Source organism: Camarhynchus parvulus, chromosome 3, assembly GCF_901933205.1.
Source record: "Camarhynchus parvulus chromosome 3, STF_HiC, whole genome shotgun sequence".
In the NCBI taxonomy this organism is placed as follows: Eukaryota; Metazoa; Chordata; class Aves; order Passeriformes; family Thraupidae; genus Camarhynchus; species Camarhynchus parvulus.
In genome coordinates, this window is record NC_044573.1 from 41,617,333 (window position 1) to 41,634,133 (window position 16,801).

Sequence of the window (16,801 nt, forward strand, 5' to 3'; positions counted from 1 at the left end):
ACTGCAGAAATAAAAAGCACTCTGACCCACAGTATTTACTGGGCTTGGCTTTGCTGGGAGGACCTGAACACCCCCTCAGACCTGGCATCAGTGCAGCCCCACTCCTGTGTACTCTGTGTGCCTCCCATGGAGGTTTGGCCAGTAATATTTATTAAAAGAGTTTTACTAAAGGGACACTTGAAAATTATCACTGCCTTTCACAGGAAACTCCTAAAGTGAGGCATTAAAATGAAGACCTTCAAAGATTCAAACAATTGTATTTTATAGGAAAATTTTGTGCTGTTTCTACTTCATTAATCCACAGGAAGAAATAATTGAATGTTTCTTGTTAGGGCATATTTGTTTATTTACTTATTTTAAACCAAACAGGCATTTTTTTTCTTAAAAAAAAAAAGAGCTATGCAGTTGTATAGATTTTCATGGCTCATCTCCTGGGGCTGGAAAATGGAGTGCACAAGGGTGACTGTAACCTATTGATCAGCCAGCAGATGACTGCAGGCAGTGCTGGTGTGCAGGGCTCCCACGTGGGACAGATGCCAGTCAGCGTGGGCTGCTTTAGCAACAGGACCATTGGAAGTGTCCCCCAGCCTTGAGCGCTTTCCTGGGAATTGCTGGTGGCTTTGGGGGTCCTCTTCAGACCCTCATGGCCAGAACATGTTTTGGAGAGACCAAAATGTTCCGGCTGCAGGCTTGGGGAAGTAGTTGTATTTGCAGCTTGCTAAGACTCTGTTTTTCATTTGCACAGAATCTGAAATACAAAGCAGCTGCTGATTGCTCTGTGACAGGGCAAGCTGGAGCAACGCTGGCTCCCACTCAGGCTGTGGGCTCTGTGTGATGGGGATGAGCAGATGTTGGGGAAATCTTTCATTTCCCCCCTCCAGGACACCCTGTCAGCCTTGAAACTCCACTGCCCAGGGCAGAGCTGGGGCCAGCAGCGAGCAAGCCCCTCAGTGTGGTGACTCTGGCCGCCCACCCCGTGTGCTTGCAGGGAGCACGGCCAAACCCCGTCTTGTCTCGGCTGCTCAAGGCCACGCTCTGAAAATAAAGCTGCAGCTTGGAGGCAGCTCTGGCTGTTGATGTTCAGGGAGTGCCACAGGCAGCCCGGGAATGAGCCTCTCTGTAACCCCACCTCAGGGAGCTGCATATATATAGATCCCTGGAAGCAGTTTTCTTCCTTGGCACATCACTGCCACCCATAACTCGCTCCAAACAAACACTCCCCGCTCCCCTGCGCCCTCACTGCTTGGCTTCCAGCAGCTTCTCTCTCTTCCAGGGTAAACAAGGCTTTAAAGTTGAGAAATCTACTGCTGGAGGGAGGAGGGAAAAGGGGGCAGATGGCCTTGTAAGAAGACTCTGGCACATGCCTGGAGCTGAGCAGCCCAGAGCCAGCGCCAGCAGGCGCCAACCAGCCCTGGAGCCCGGCTCACAGACACCGGGAGCTGGGCTGTGCTTGCAGGGGAGCTCACGCCCTGTCACCCTCCCGCTGGGCTGTCCCCTCTCCAGAGCAGCTGTAAGGCTGCAGGTGTGTGAGGAGATCCCTGTGTGGGCGTAGCTCTGTTCTTTCCCCGGGGGAAGAGCTGCCCTGGAGCAGGCAGGCAGGGACAAGGGGGCTCCCACGGGCAGAGTGACGGTGGTCACAGGAGAGTCACCCTTCCCCTCACACCGCTGCTTCCTCAAACCCCCAGACACAGGCACTACATAACCTATTTGAGTGCAGAATAAAGGGAGTTTTCACTGCTGCTTGGGGTGGCCAGCTCTGAGCTGCTGGTGCTGCATTGGGCAGGTCAGAGCTGGGGAAGGGGAAGGGCTGGGGGCTGGAGCAATGCAAGAATCTCCGTGAGCAGACAATGGCAGAACAGTCCTGCTCTTCCCAAACCTCCCTGTGCCTGCCTGCAGAGGGAGGGAAGGAGATCTGAGGCAGATCAGCACAAAAGAAGCCCTCAAGGTTTCCCAGGGCAACTGTACCTCCTTCTGTGACTTTTTAATTCCCTTTAGCAGGAATAATCACAAAAAATAGTTACAATAACAGAGGCATAAGAGTCTAAACGGGTTTGAGTTTGCTAGCATTGAACAATACTGTTACTGTGCCTGCAGAGCACCACCAAAGGGCACCGTGGGGAGCTCTGCCTGCCCTGCACTACATTCTGCACTGAAAATTGGGAGGTCCAGGCGCTAAAGCTGCCCACTTTCTTGCCAGAAGTTTTTCAGAGTGGTTTGGGGGTACCGAGACACTTTTCCAAGGGCAGGGTATTTTCTCTACAGGGATTTCTTGTCCTGGAAGCCCTTATCCTCAACACTAGAAACATTTTAAAACAAAAAAAAAAAATCTACTAAGAGCTACCAGAAATTTGTTATCCAAGCCATTTTGAAGTAGCGGTGGTGTTATTCCTTCTTAATCCCAGCAGCACTGCAACAGGTGGCAGGCCATGTTTCTGTGACTGCAGGAACCAAGCAGTTCACACTGGAAAGTTGGTTTTCTCCCTCCTTTCTCCTTTCCCATACCAAGCCTCCATCACAATTTTCCTCTGTGACCATGAGCAAGTCAACATTCACAGCCCTGTTTGTTGCCAGCGAAGTGGCTTTCCTATTTTCCATCTCAAAGGAAGATAAAGAAGAATAGCTAATGCCCATAAAGGGGTTTGAGATGTTGTCATAGAAGGTGTTTGGGGAATGTGAAATACTTGTGATCCTAAATTTAGCTCTGAAAGTCATACAGACCAATTTCCTGGCACAAATACCAGAGAAAGTCCTGAAATCTGAACATTTTCCAATTGCAGCCACAAGCTGGAGGCTGTAGTAGCCACAGGTGGCTCTGGGAATCTCTGGCTGCCCCTCCTGCAGGTCCTTTGCCTTGCTGAGAGCCCAGACCTCCCAATTCCTCCCAAGCTGTTCCCACCAGCAACCCCGAACACCAGCAGTTTCTGTCCTCGTTCTGGGTGTGGTGCCTCTATATTGGTCCTCCAAGAGCCCTTTGTGGTAAGATTATTCCTAAAATGTAATAGAAATGACAAATTCAGGGGAATTACAGTGTTCAAACCAGTCTACTCAGGGACTATATGAAAAGTCTTTCTTGGGATAAATCTTTCAGGAGAAACATGGTGATTGATTTTAGATCTTCTACTTTGAGATGTATTCTTTCTTTCCTTAATTTTTGTTGGTCCACTGAAGACAGCCCATCCTGGCCAAGACTGCATGGCCAAGGTGTTATGATTCCTCTGGTCACATTTGATGGGTTAAATGCCAGACAGGTTAATAAAGAAGATTGGTTCTGCTTAGACAGCAAAATGTGGTATTAAGTGGAACTTGGAGCTAAATTCCAAAGTCAGTTTTAAAAGGGTGTAATTTAATCCTTGAACTACTTAGCTTCTGCTGACACATTGCTTTATCTTGTTTAGTGCCCGCTGCACAAGTGCCTGAGTGGAGAAGCAATTGTTTGACAGAAAGTTGATGTAACTCCTCCCACAAAACCTTGATCAGAATCCAGAAACCAGGTGTGGCTCTGCCCAAACTGGGGGTGCTTGGTTTCTTCACCAGTTGCAGCCTCCTGTGGCAAAGGCTGCAGCAGGATGTGGGCAGCCTGGGGAGTGCACCTGCTGAATGTGCATCACTGTTTAAAAATAAAAAGGGGAGAGAAAAGAATAACATGGAAAATATTGCAAGGTCAGCAGATGGCAGGGGAAGGGCTCGTGCCTGGGCAGGGGAGTTTGGGCAAGGACAGGACAAATCCTGGGATGGAGGCATAGCCACGTAAAGGGGAGGTGTCTGGGATGTTCTGCAGCACAGAAGTAATGGAGAAGGCTCTGGGTGCTGCAGTGACATTACACTCAGTGTTCATTTCTGTTTGTGTGTGTTAGGTTGGCTCCATTTCAGCATTGCAGCAAAGTTTCAGCTTGTGTACCCAGTCTCAGGCACCCTCTGCTGCCATCCAAATGTGCTGGAGTTCATTCAGCCCCACTGAAGCTGCGAGGGACCTGCAGATTTGGGTAATTTTTAAGTGCTTGAATGATCAGATCCCAGCTCAAGTAAAAAAGCCATAGCAATAAAAGCAATCGCAAGAGGAAGCTGAAAGGAGAAAGAAGGAATAATTAATTTTGCTGCTGTAGGTCCAGAACCTGGCATGGCTTGAGGCATGGAATGTATAAGATGCATGCATTGAATCAATTGCCTGTTCTGTAGAGATTTTATTGCTCATTTCATAATTCCCATCTATTTTTCTCCATTTTCTGTGGAAGAATCTGTCTCAGTTAGGGATCAGTTGAGCAAATGAAGGTATAGAAGGAAAGTGAAGAGCAGTAAAACCCAAGTCTGGACCACAGGTGTTCTGTAGGAGATGTAGTTTTGACAAATGAGATACATGGGTAGGAAAAAAAAAAAGCATTAAGAGAGAAAATGTTTTATGACATAATCATTGTGCCATTGACTTTGTGCTGGGAAAGAGTGCTGAGCTGCAGTGCTGGAAGCAGTGGCAGGCTCAGACTCCAAGGAGGTGTTTTCCTTTCTGACCCTGGTTTATCTCTGACCAGAACAACAGTAAGTGGCTTTGGAATAGTTTTGGAGAAAGCAGCATGAATACACTGACTGCACATGGGGAGGGTGTTTTCATATGGGAGGTGTAACTGTAAGGAGGGTTTGGTATTGCTAAATGAATATTTAAAGCAAGTGTCTGATAAGTCCTTCACTGGCAGTTTGACTTGTGAGTCATGTTGCACAGTCCCCAACCATGCCCCTCTCTATTTATAAAGTCATGCCTTGCTATATCTGACTCTCTAAATAAGCCTTTCAAGTTGTGGAGGGGATTCTAGTGGCACAGTGTGGAAACCAGGGAACAGTTTGGAGGGGTAAGGGAAGATAGAAAGGAGACCACAAGTCCCTGCATGCTGACTGCCCTCTGAAGACCAGATCAAATGGGCTGCTAGGCTTTTCCACCATGAAAAAGCCCAGGAGGCAGGGGTGGGTGGCTTCAGTCTGCTGGGCACAAGGTGGAGGAAGAAGAGCGGAGTGAAGGTTTGTCTGAGCCGAGCTCCTGCAGGTGTTCCAGGATGTGTGGAGGAGCAGGGGGAGGTCACTCCAGGGAAGCATGCCAACCATCCCGACAGGCAGTGCTCTTCTCCCTGTGCACAGTGCCTGGAGGGAGGCTGGGGAGCTGCTGGAGCTGCTCCCTGCCCAGCTATGGAGTGCAGCGGAGCCTCAGGGGGTCCCTGCTGGCATTTGCCCTGGCCCCTGCACACACGGGAGCCCTTTCCAGGTCACTGCCCCCAGCTGGCTGTGGCTGTGGGGTGCCTCGGTGCTGACAGGGCTGAGATGTGCAGGACAGGAGGGACACATCTCCAGAGCTGCATCCTCCTCCCCAGCTGGCTGGAGCTGCAATAAAGCCTGTTTCCAAATGCTGACAGCTCAGTGGTTATCAAGTGGGTGCAGGACAGGGGAGATGAGGCAAAAGGACATGAGGAATGCATGGAAATTGTACTGGGAAGCACAGCAGGAGTGCCAATAAAAGTAGAAGGAAGAATCCTGACCTGCTTTTTCTATCTCCTCTTCACAAACAACAGGCAAGGAGGGACAAACACATGAAAATTTCTTTTAAAGAGTGGTTTGGATGAATGCATGATCTTATTTTTTCCCTGCCAGTCCTTTTTCCATAGTGATCATCTGCAAATGACTGATGGATGAGAGATGGGGGCTGAATGTGGGACACACAATACATCCTGAGCCTGCCTTTGCAGAAGTGGGGCCCCATCACATGTAATGGTTACCTGGGGAGACAAATGCCATCACTCCAAATGTCCCCCCCTTCCTCCTTCTTCCTCCCACTTTTTATACTGAGCATGATGCCATATGGTCTGGACCATCCCTTTGGTCAGCTGGGGCCACCTGGCTTGGCTGTGTCCCCTCCCAGACTCCCATTCTCCCCCAACTTCCTCACCAGTGTGGCAATAGAAACAGCAGGAAAGGCCTTGGCTCTGTGTAAGCCCTGCTCAGCAATAACAAAAACATCTCCACTTTATCAACCCTGTGTTCTGCACAAATCCAAAACACAGCCCCACAGTAGCCACTGTGAGGAAAATTAACTCTACCCCAGCCAAAGCCAGCCCCTTGGGAAGCAGATTGGTGGGGTTACAGCATCCCCTGTTTCTGAGACTTCAGTGACTGGAGGAACTGCTTTTATTCCTGTTCACCCCTTTCTGTGTGCAGGAGCTAACTGCTTTCTGCTGGATGTGGTTTGGCTCTGAAGGACTTCACAGGAAGCCAGTTTCTTTCTGTCCAGCTCAGCAGGGCAGTGCTGCCATAGTGTTCATTCACCTATCCTGAGTGCCCTCCTCTGAAGAGGTTTTGGAGCAGACAATGGGGCTGAGCACCACGGGACAGCATCTGAAGCAGGCACACAGGGCTCTACACCTACAAATGAATGAGTGTTTCATCCATTTGAGCCAGAGGAATATGTTTCTCTGGTCTTGCAGGGCATGGGGAGCAGGATTGTGGGGTTGACAAGGTGCCCACACAGCTGTGGGAGTGCCAGGAGAACCCCAAAATCCCATTCTCCTCTCTCAGGGGTAAAGCCAGCCACCTCAGCAGCCACTGCTAGCAAAATGTCCTGCTCAGTGAGCTTCTCCTGTGAACTTGGCCCAGTGAAGCTTTTTTAGTTCTGTATGCTCCACAACCAGCTCCTTTTCTATGCCACCCTTGGCTCTTTTCAGTGGCAAAATCAGCACATAATTTTCCAGAAGCAGCCTGCCTGATGCTTACAGTGATGCTCCTGGATGTGGATGTCTCACTTTTTGTGCGGTGGCAGGGACAAGGGGGTCAGGGCTCCAGGGTGGATTTTTGCAGGGAGGAGGTCTGGTTCACAGGAGGCTGAGGCTGGATTCCCACCAGCAGGCTGGGGAGATGAAAGCCAGCCTAACACTGCTCTCCAGAGCCAACAGGTTCCCCGTGCTGAGTGGATAATTCATTATAAACAACACAGGCAGATGTCAGCACTCTCTGGAGGAGCAGCTCACAAGTGGTGCACAGGTTCTCCTCAAGAGCATCCATTTGTCAAAACCATTCTCAAGATAATTTCTGGTGCCTCAGAGGGATGCTGGGTTTCAAGCTGGGGCTTTTTCCACTGGACACAAGTTTTGCTTGCTCCCCATCCTCTGAGAACTGAAATCTGAGAGCCAAGCCATGTGACAGCAGAACTGAGGTACCCTTCTTGTAGGGATGCTGCAGGATCCACAGCTGCTTTTTGATTGCAGCTGGATTTTTGGTGAATGTCCTTGTGAGGAGGCTGCTTTGCTGGAGGATGGAGAGTGCTAGAGGGGACAAACAGGTGTCCAGGGACAAACAGGTGTCCAGAGACAAATGTATTAAAACTTTAATCTGGGGAAATGTCTGTAGTGTTTGCTTTTCTGCATTTTAAATCATTACTGGCTTTGCTGAACAGCTGGATTTCCTCCCAGGAAGTGATGAGGAAACCCTTAAGACACGACGGGTGATTTTACAGAATGCTGTGCAATGTGAAGGGCTGCAGATACACACCCTGCTGCCCGCCAAGGAGCGCTGGTGCTTTACCTACACAGCTGGAGGAGCCTTGGGCTGGCGGGTGTCGGGGGTGCAGGACAATGCCAGACAGGCCAGGGTGGCTGCCACGCCGCTCTGGTGGCTTCGCAGCGGCGCTGACAGGGCTGAGCCCCTGCCGCAGGGCTGTCCCGCCGCCGGCGGCCACCAGCGCGTCCCGGCGTGCGCCTCACCCTCCCCGGCGTGTCCTGCCGCTCCTGGCCTTGCAGCAGCATTTCTGCAGCTCCCTCAGGCACAGCCCGGGGGTGCCGAGGTTATTTAGCCAGGCCCAGAAAGTCCTTTTCCAAAAGGAAAACTGCAAAGCTGGTGAGCGGTTGGCGGTGCTTAGCAGGTATGTGCGCCCTCAGGCTGCCGGCCGGGGCTGCTAGCGAGGCGAAGGAAGGGGCACGATAAGACTTTAATCTCCCTCCTCGCTGGGGGATAAACCAACCCTGGCTGCGCGGCATTTCCCAGCCCGGTAGCCAAAAGCTGATCCCTACAGCTCTCAGGGGGTTTGCACATCTGCAGACTCCAAGGGGTTAAAAATAGATCCCACCCCGCCGATGGCACATTTTATGTCCATTTAAAGGTGTGCCATGCATTTCCATCCTCCCTGAGACCTGAGCAAATGCCTTCATGGTGCTGACATTTTGTTCAAGGCTCTTTCTCTTCGCTAAGCCCACGGCTGCCCGGGCTGGCTCCCCGCTCTGAGCGCTATTTCGGGGGGCTGCCCTGCTCTGAACGAGCAGCTGCAGTGTGACTGCTGGCATGGCTGTGGTGCTCCTGCCCCGACACACAGCCAGCAGATCATGGGTTTGTATTTCTGAGCAAGTCAGGGTGCTGCTATCTAAACGAGTAAAATGTTTTTTTTTTTTTTAATAAGCCAGAGAATAGCTGTTAGAAAAGTACCATCCTTTCTGCTACTCGTTCGTGCTGGCCGTGTTGGGATGGATGTGCTGCCTTTCGGGGTGCACAGCCCAGCAGCGTTCCTCTGGCACACGTGGTCCTCCAAGCGTTCTCCACGTGTGCTGCAGGAAACATCTGGGGCTGGACCTTTGTGCTCCAGGTACCCCAGCTCCAGTGAGCCCCAGGCCCGGCCCGGCCCCTTTGGAGCTCCCGCAGTGCCCCCTCCCCAGGGGTGGCAGGGTCTGCCCAGGTGTGCCGGGCATGCTGCCGCCCTGGGCAGCGCTGCGGGTCAGGGAATTCCCCACCCGTGGCTCCTGGGGCCAAGGAGGCTGCTTAGGGTGTGGATGGGGTGATTACAGCACACAGCCGGGCGCCTGAGCACATCTGGAAGAAGCAAAAGCAAAGAGGAGCTGCTGCCGGTCCTGCTGTGGAGAAGAGCAGTAGTGGGGCTGGCACTGATGTGGTGGCACTGGTCTGCACCCTTGAGGCATGTGCTGCTGCTGCTGCTGCTGCTTTGGCAGGGAGAGAGGAGCAGGGAGCAAGGCAGGGGGGTACCAGCAGATTTCCTTCCCAGAGTGATGCTGGCAGGAGCCGTGTGCTGCTTGAAAAGGGGATTTCTCTGCTGGCATCCGCCAGCTCACGCACAGACCAGGCCACCACCTCATGCCATATGAAACCCAAGAAAGCTTGGATAATCTCCAAAGGGTGGATGAAATTCCCATATCAAGCAAGCTTCACTGCAGCTCTGCTGAAGTCCAGGGAGGTTTGCCTTTGTGGGAGGACCTGGGTACTTTTATAAGGGGCTCCATTCCTCCCTCAGGAGCCCCCAGCCAGTCAGCGTGGCTGAGACCATATTAGGGATGCCTCTCCCCGAGCCTGAACTCCTTGTTTCCACCAGGTTCCCCTCAGGAAGGCTCCCTGCAGGGTTCCCCCCTGCACTGTCTTAAGGAAGCAGTGAAGGCAGCATCTTTGGGGTGAGGCAGGGACAATGGGACCCCACTGCTTGTCCTCCAAGCCAGCACTTGTCCCAGATGGGTATAAGTGAGGACAAGCCAAGGTGCCAGCAGTGAGAGAAGGGGGAGCTGTCAGCCTGTGCCCAGCCTGCTGCTTGTGATTTTCCAGCTTGCCTTTGTCTTCTTCACCACCATTTCCTGTTTTTTCCTGCTGGCCCTGTGCAATTTTGGAAGCAGAAGCCAGTCACATCGAGCTGAACCCTCGATGTGACTGGCTTTATTTGGGATGAAATTTTGCATCGAGAGGCTGGGACTCCTGCTCACCTGCAGGGTGCTGCCGAGGGCAGGTAAACTCCTCTCAGGGGCTCCCTGCACAGTTTTCATCTTGCCCCCATTGTGGCAACCTCCTCTACCCCGTGTGCTCATCAGGAGCTGGGGCATCCTTTGGGACTGCTTCTCTAGGTTATCTGGGAAAGAACTTCAAAAACATTAGTTTTTGTGAACTGGTGCTGGAGGTGCTCCAGGAAAAATGAGGTAGCTGTGGCAACCTTCAGTGACCGACCTCAAAGCACATGGTCATGGCACTGGGATCCATAAAATGAGTTTATATCCAAATGAGGGTTTTTTTGTCTTGAAGACCCACTTATTTCCAGGGGGAGGAACAATGAGATTAGGTTACAGAGATTTCACAATCTGCCAGTGAAATCAACCCAGAGCCAGCACTGAGCTGCCAATAATTTCTGGTGTTTAAAAGCAGATTTTGTAATATGAACTTGAGCCAGCCTTGTTCCCAAGCCTTCTCATTGCAAATTCTGTGAAGCTTTTTCAAGCATTAAATTATTCTCTACAGATCATTTGTTATTACCCATCAATTTACTGCTTGGGAAATTGATCCATCATTAACAGCAGGCTGCTGTTGGATGCAGGACTGGCACTGGGCCACCATGTGGGGAATGTGAGGCATGGGTTCCTATGCTGGAAGAAACATCCCAAAGCCATGGGAACAGCTTCTGTCCCCACCACCAGAGGCTGCCTCTAGCCCAGCAGTGATGGTCTGAGATCTTTCAGAACTCGTTGTTTCAGCAGCACCCCCTTGCTGCTGTGAGACTGGGAGCAGGTTGCAGCGCAGGTGTCTCTTTTGCCCCCAAAACTTATGTTCTCTCAGTGACAGATGGGCGCTCAGACACAGCCTTTAAGTGGAGATTTCGAATCCCTTGCTTGTGGCAAATGCTGTACCAGCCTCTTGGGTGTCATCCCAAAAGAAGGAGAGGAAGATGTGCTGGGATTGAAAAAGGAATATGAGCAGAAACAGCAAAAGTGATCCTGTCCAGTGCCCAGATGGCTGCCCCAGAGCTCCAGAGGGAAGGAGTATGAGCCAAGAGCAGCTTTGGGCAGCCATATGAGCTTGAGATGAGACTGAAGGAAAGTGTGTGGGCACAGATACTTCTCCATCACCTGTCTCTGCCTGAGTGGGTGCACTCAGGCTGCCTCCTGCCCTGACTCATGGAGGTGGCATCCTGCAGGTGCTACTGAGACCACAAACCCTGCAATGTCTTGCACACTGCAAAGCGACTGTGCTGGACTCTGCCACTTGGAGCATGGTGTAGGTCTGCCTTGATGACTTTCTTGGGAGCAAGATCCCACCACAGGGTGAACTGCCTCAATCCCTGTTTACCTTTTCTTTCAGGGGAACTTCATAAATGACACGAGTTATTCCTGACAGACTTTCAAAACCCAGGCACTTTCAGACTGGGTTTGTTTTGAACCACCCCTTTAAGCATGGCAAAGGAGAGGTGGATGCAGGTGCCCACAGTGGCCCCAAGCCTTTAGCAGAGCCTTTAGTTTGGAGGGAATACATGTGGATTTTTAGAGAGCAGCCAACTCTGGATTTACTCCCCATTCACTAGGGAAAAAGAGATGTGGTGAGCAGTCACCTCCACACGTGCCCACAGCCCACTGCTTGTAAGGAGCTGCGGGAAGCCCACATGAAAAACACTCAGGCTGTAGCTGAGAGTGGGGTGTCCTGCACTGCCCTGGAGCTGCACCCCTGGACACCAGCTCCCTGCCTTGGCCATGGGACAGGCAGCTTCTGAGCAGAGACCCAGGGGTCACCAGCGAGCCTGCTGCTCACTGGGGCTGCTCAGGCAGGACATAAAAAGGGACAGGTGGGAAATGTCTCCCAGTTCTCCTGCCTCTTACTCAGCTGGCATGTAAACCTGGGTTTTTCTCAGACTGAGTGGGCAGCCTGCAAATGTGCGGCTGGGGGCAGTGCCGTGACAAGCGCCCCGTTAGTGCAGGCTGTAAGATCTGCTCCCTTGCTAGGAACTGTTCACTTGACCAGCCAGCAGCAGTGTGCAACCTTGCAACCTTCAGGGGCCAGGAAAAAAAAGGGGAAAAAAAGAGCTGATACCAGTATGGACTTTATTCTTTGCCACTGTGACAATTTGCAATTGGGAGCTGAGCTGTGTGAGCAGCCAGCCTCACTGGATGCCCAGTCCAAGATTCAGGACTGTGGAAGCCAGAAGGCACTCAGGGGTGGGAAATGCCTCTCCCTGCTCCTGGCCACACTCCTAGCACACAACCCAAGAAGCTACATCTCCCTTTTCATCTTTTAGCAAGGTGGATAGAAAGCATGGACCTTTGACAAGACAACAAGGAGTTGCTAAGGTTGCTGCGAGCTCTGCTGCTGTGGGTGCTTGGAGGCACAGCCACTAAGGCGTAAAAGCAAAAAGATTCAACCTGCTCCAAGAAAAAATGTGAGACTTGCACAAATAACAGGATTTGTGATCAGAGCTGCCAGAGAGGGGTTGCAGGGCTTCCCCAGCAGGCTGCAACTCACAACAGCTGTGGTCAAGTTTCCCATAACTTTGGATATCGGGATCAGGCAGTTCTGGGAGACTTCTGCAGCCATGTGAACTACTGCTGACTAACCTGTCCCTAAGAGCATTTGAATCAACCCTTCTGATCCTTCTCCCACGACAGTGTTACCCTGTGGCAAGCTGGTGTAGACCAAAAAGGGATAAAAGCCCATGAAACCAAAGAACCTTCACCTGTAGGACTAACCAGGCTGCTATGAGCAGCATGATGGCTTGTTTTGTGAAGTGACTGGGACAGCTACCCCCAGTACTTGGCAAAGATACACTGATCTAGGTGAAAGCAGAGTTTACATGTCTAAAAATATTGTGGTTTTTCTTGCTGATTTGGAGTTTATGCTGTTAAATACTTTAAAAATGCATGTCTCTTTAAGAAGCAACTTATTTGTTTTCCCTGGTTTCCTTCTCCTCCAGACCTTATCCAAGCAAACTCAGCAGCCCAGTTTCAGACTCTGACAGCTTCTGATTTGGCTGGAGGCCAGTCTGTGGATCTGAAAGACGTGTTGACATGTAATTTTCTCACTCCTACTGCATAGGAAATGTCCACTATTCCCCTTATTGCCTGGAGCTAGGAGAGGTGCAGCTGCAAAAGACTGCAAGCCAAAACCATGTGGAAATGACCCATGTGATTACCCAGTGTTTTTCTGGACCACACTCCACAAAATAACATCCATCCATTTTTCATTACCTGATACTTTTTGCATAAAACTCTCTGCTCTTGACTTTGCTGTGGTTATTTCAGCCAGAAATAAAGCTGTTTCCCAGCCCTGGCTGCTGTTCTTCCTGGTGGGAATGGTGCTCCCATTCAAATGGGGGTAGTGGAGGAAACTAGGACTCCTGGGGTTTGGCATCAATCAGTCATGTGTCATGGATCTGGTCAGAAACTCTTGGCCTACCTGGCCATCTGGTTTGCTAGGTGTAGAAAAACAATAATAGGGATTAAGAGGCATAAATAAGATCCTCAGGGAAAGAGTGCTTTAAAAGGAAAAAAGTGAGTTTAGAATTTCAGTGTCATGATTCAAATGGTGTCTTTATTTCATTTTTTAATGAAGGCAAAAATGCAGCAAAGTATGCAAGGGAGGAAATTCTAATGTTAGTACCAGCCTCATAAATGTTGCACTTCCTCATTTAGGAATCATTTAATAACTGGCTTTTCTCAGTACATGGAAATCTCTGCCATGAGGTATTGAAGCCAAAACTCATTAGGATTAGATTAATAATAATGTTTATACAGCTACACTGAGAATATCCAGAGCTGCAGTGTTGAGGACGGGAAATGATTCTTGTCTGGCACATACAGAGATGCTTGGCTGTAGCTGGAGGGGTGAGGGAGGAGCTGCTCTTTGCCCAGGATGGTCTCAGCATCCTGCCCTGGAGCTGCAAAATGTCTCTGGAGCAGGTTTGGGATGCTGGGCCCTGGGGTTGGGGTTCTTTATTCCATATTCCATAAAGGCCCATATCCATATTCCATTCCAGGGCCCAGTGTGGCAGTTGCTGCACTGTACGTGCCAAGATTAGATTGTGTCATGGGGAAGGTGCCTGGCAGCCACATCCAGGCTTTTGCATGCATCAGCCTCAGATAATGTGTGAAGTACAATATCAGCTCTGCTGGGGCCTTTGCACACTTCTGTCACAAGTCTTCTTACACAAGTGGTTCCCAGTTGGTTTCCAAGCCTTGCAGCTGCCCCTTCTCCAGGCACTGGGGGTTGTACAGGCAAACTTGGATTGGGAGGGTTGCAGTGTGAAGGAGAAACCTGGGCAGGAGTGTGAAGGTGCAGCTTATCCCATACCACGGGAGCTGGGTGCTCATTGTCTTGTCAGCATGAGTGCTAAGTGTGTGCTGTACAACAGAGAGGATGGGTGGAGGCAGCTGCTAAGAAGACCCAACCTCATGTGTTAATCATGAAACATTGACACCTTGCACGTGCTTGTGAAGATTTGGTGCCTCCTCTGAAGAGTGCAGAGTTTAGGGGGAAAAAAATTGCAGAAAATGGGAACTCAGAGACTGTGTGCCAGGATCTGGAAGTTGTCATACCGGTATTTCCTGTGTGATGGATCAGACATGGATTAATGACTGGGCAGTATATTCATGAGCACCCCAGGAGAAGTTTGGTTCTGCAAAAGGCAATCCCTTCCTGACAGAGAAGCCATCAAAGAGCATCCATATACCTCTGATACAAATGTGTCTTTTTAAACTGGTGTCATGGTTCAACCCCAGCTGGCAACTCAGTACCTTGCAGTCCTTGCTCAATCCTCTCACTCCCTGGGAGGATGGGGAGGAGAAACAGGAGAAAAGAACAGGTAAAACTTGTGGGTTGAGATAAGAACAGCTCAATGACTGAAATAAAGTGAAATATAATAATACCAATTATAATAATAACAATAATAACATATAATGATAGCAATAAAAATGAGAGGAAGAGAGAGATAGAACCCAAGAGAAACCAGTGCTTGCACAGTACAATTGCTCACCATCCTCTGACTGATGCTCAGCCTACCCATGAGCAGTGACCAGTGGCTCCTGGGCAACTCCCCCCAGTCCATACACTGGGCATAATGTTTTATGGTGTGGAATATTCCTTTGGCCAGTTTGGGTCAGCTGTCCTGGCCATGCTGCCTCCCAGCTTCTGGCGCACCTGCTCCCTGGCAGAGCATGGGAAACTGAAGATCTTGATTTGGAGTAATCAGTGTATTACCAACATTATTGTCATGCTGAATCCAACACACAGCACTGTACTAGTTACTAAGAAAAAAATTACCTCAGCTGAAACCAGGACAACAGGGAACAGAAGTCCTTTGGGAAATGAAATATTGATACTATAAAATATGTGGAAAGAACAGCAGCATTTTCATAATGCTTGCAACCAGCTGAAACTGTGCAGATTGGTTCAAAAAGATGTTTTGTACAAAATAACATTTTATAAAAGGAAAGCAAATTCTGCAGCCCCTAGACCTTGCCTGTTTATGTGAAATCCACTTACATCATCAGCTTGTGTGGATTGAGCACAGTATCAGAGTCAGAAACCAGAGCCCAGGTTAACTGGGGAGCAATCTGCTCTCTCTAGACAGCACTGCTACAGCTGCTTTCTCTGGTGCTGTCTCCAGTTACAGGTGTTTAGAAACCTGTTGTTCCCTGTTGTTTTCCAAGAAATACCCTCTGTCACAGCAGGTGGTGCTGAGGACACAGCTGGATCCCAGAGGGACCACTAAGGACAAAAGGAAAAGGCGCCAGGGACAACCCAGATGCCACTGGAACCCTCAGTGGGGAAAAGAATAGAGCGAGGCAGCTCCCAAATATAATCCTCAGGGCAGCACTGGGTGGAGGGAGAAAACTGCTCCATCTGCCTGGTTTAATTCCAGGGAAGTATGCAGGCAAGGCTCCTGCATGTCTGCCTTGGGCAGGGCACCATGAGTGTCACAGCAGGGAGAGAAGAGCTCTCTGAGGGAGCTCCTCTCTCGTTTTTGAGGCTGTTGAGCAGGGGTAGGTGCCCTGCTATTTCTGTGCCTCTCTTCCCAGTAAATACAGTGCCCAGACTCTCCTCCCTGGCAGCCCTATCACCACCCACCCCCGAGAGCAGCAGGCAGAGCTGAAGGGAGTTAGGACAGATTTTTAAATGGGACTTAACAGGTTAATGGATGCAGATCTGCAATGTGCATGCCTGCAGCACCAGGCACTGGGCGTCACTGCAATTGACCCCTCCTGACTGCATTTTCCTGAATTGCAGCTGGACACTGGATTTCTCCAACATCTGCTGTCACAGGGCTGTTGACATAACTGCAAGGGCTGGGGGGCTGGAGGGAGATACCCAGGTGCTTCTGCAAAGGTCAGACAACATCTCTGTCCCCCTCACTCATGCCTGGGCACGGGGTTAGAAAGCCTGAGCCAGTACATGCAAAACCAGATCTAAATACTCCTCGATCTGAGCATCGATTAAAGTAAGTCAATTTGGTTATGCTAGCCGTATCGATGATTGCATCACTGCCGCGCAGGCAGAGGTGCTGTGTGTAACACCCGCCCCCTCACCTTAAAGCCACCAACACTTTTATTTCACTGGAGGAGTCTGGGCCATCGTTTACCATCCCGGGAACCCGTGCCAGCTTGTGGTTTGTTTTTTTCATTTGTGCCAGTCAAGGGATGCACAGGGCAAGGGAAGGAAAAACACTGTTTCTGAAAATCCGTCAGTGCCCCCGTGTGTCGGAGCGGGGGCTGGCGAGGAGAGGCTCTGTGCAGAGCCTGCGCATGGCAAGGGCAGGCGGGTTTGCAGGTGTCCAAAACAGGACAGCGGCTGGGGCTGGCCGGGGGGGTCGCGCTGTCCCCTCCCAGAGGGGGCTGTGAAGCGAGCGAGCCGTGGCAAAGGCTCTGCGGCAAACCATTTTCAAGGACAATCGTGTCCCACAGGGGCAGATTCGCCGTGATGCCCTAAATACGGTGTGTGAGAGAAGGAAATATCCAGAAATCGCTGAAGAGCCGAGGGTGCGTGTCCGTGCGCGGGCAGGCAGGAGGGCTCAGAGGCCGCCCTGGTTTCTGCATTT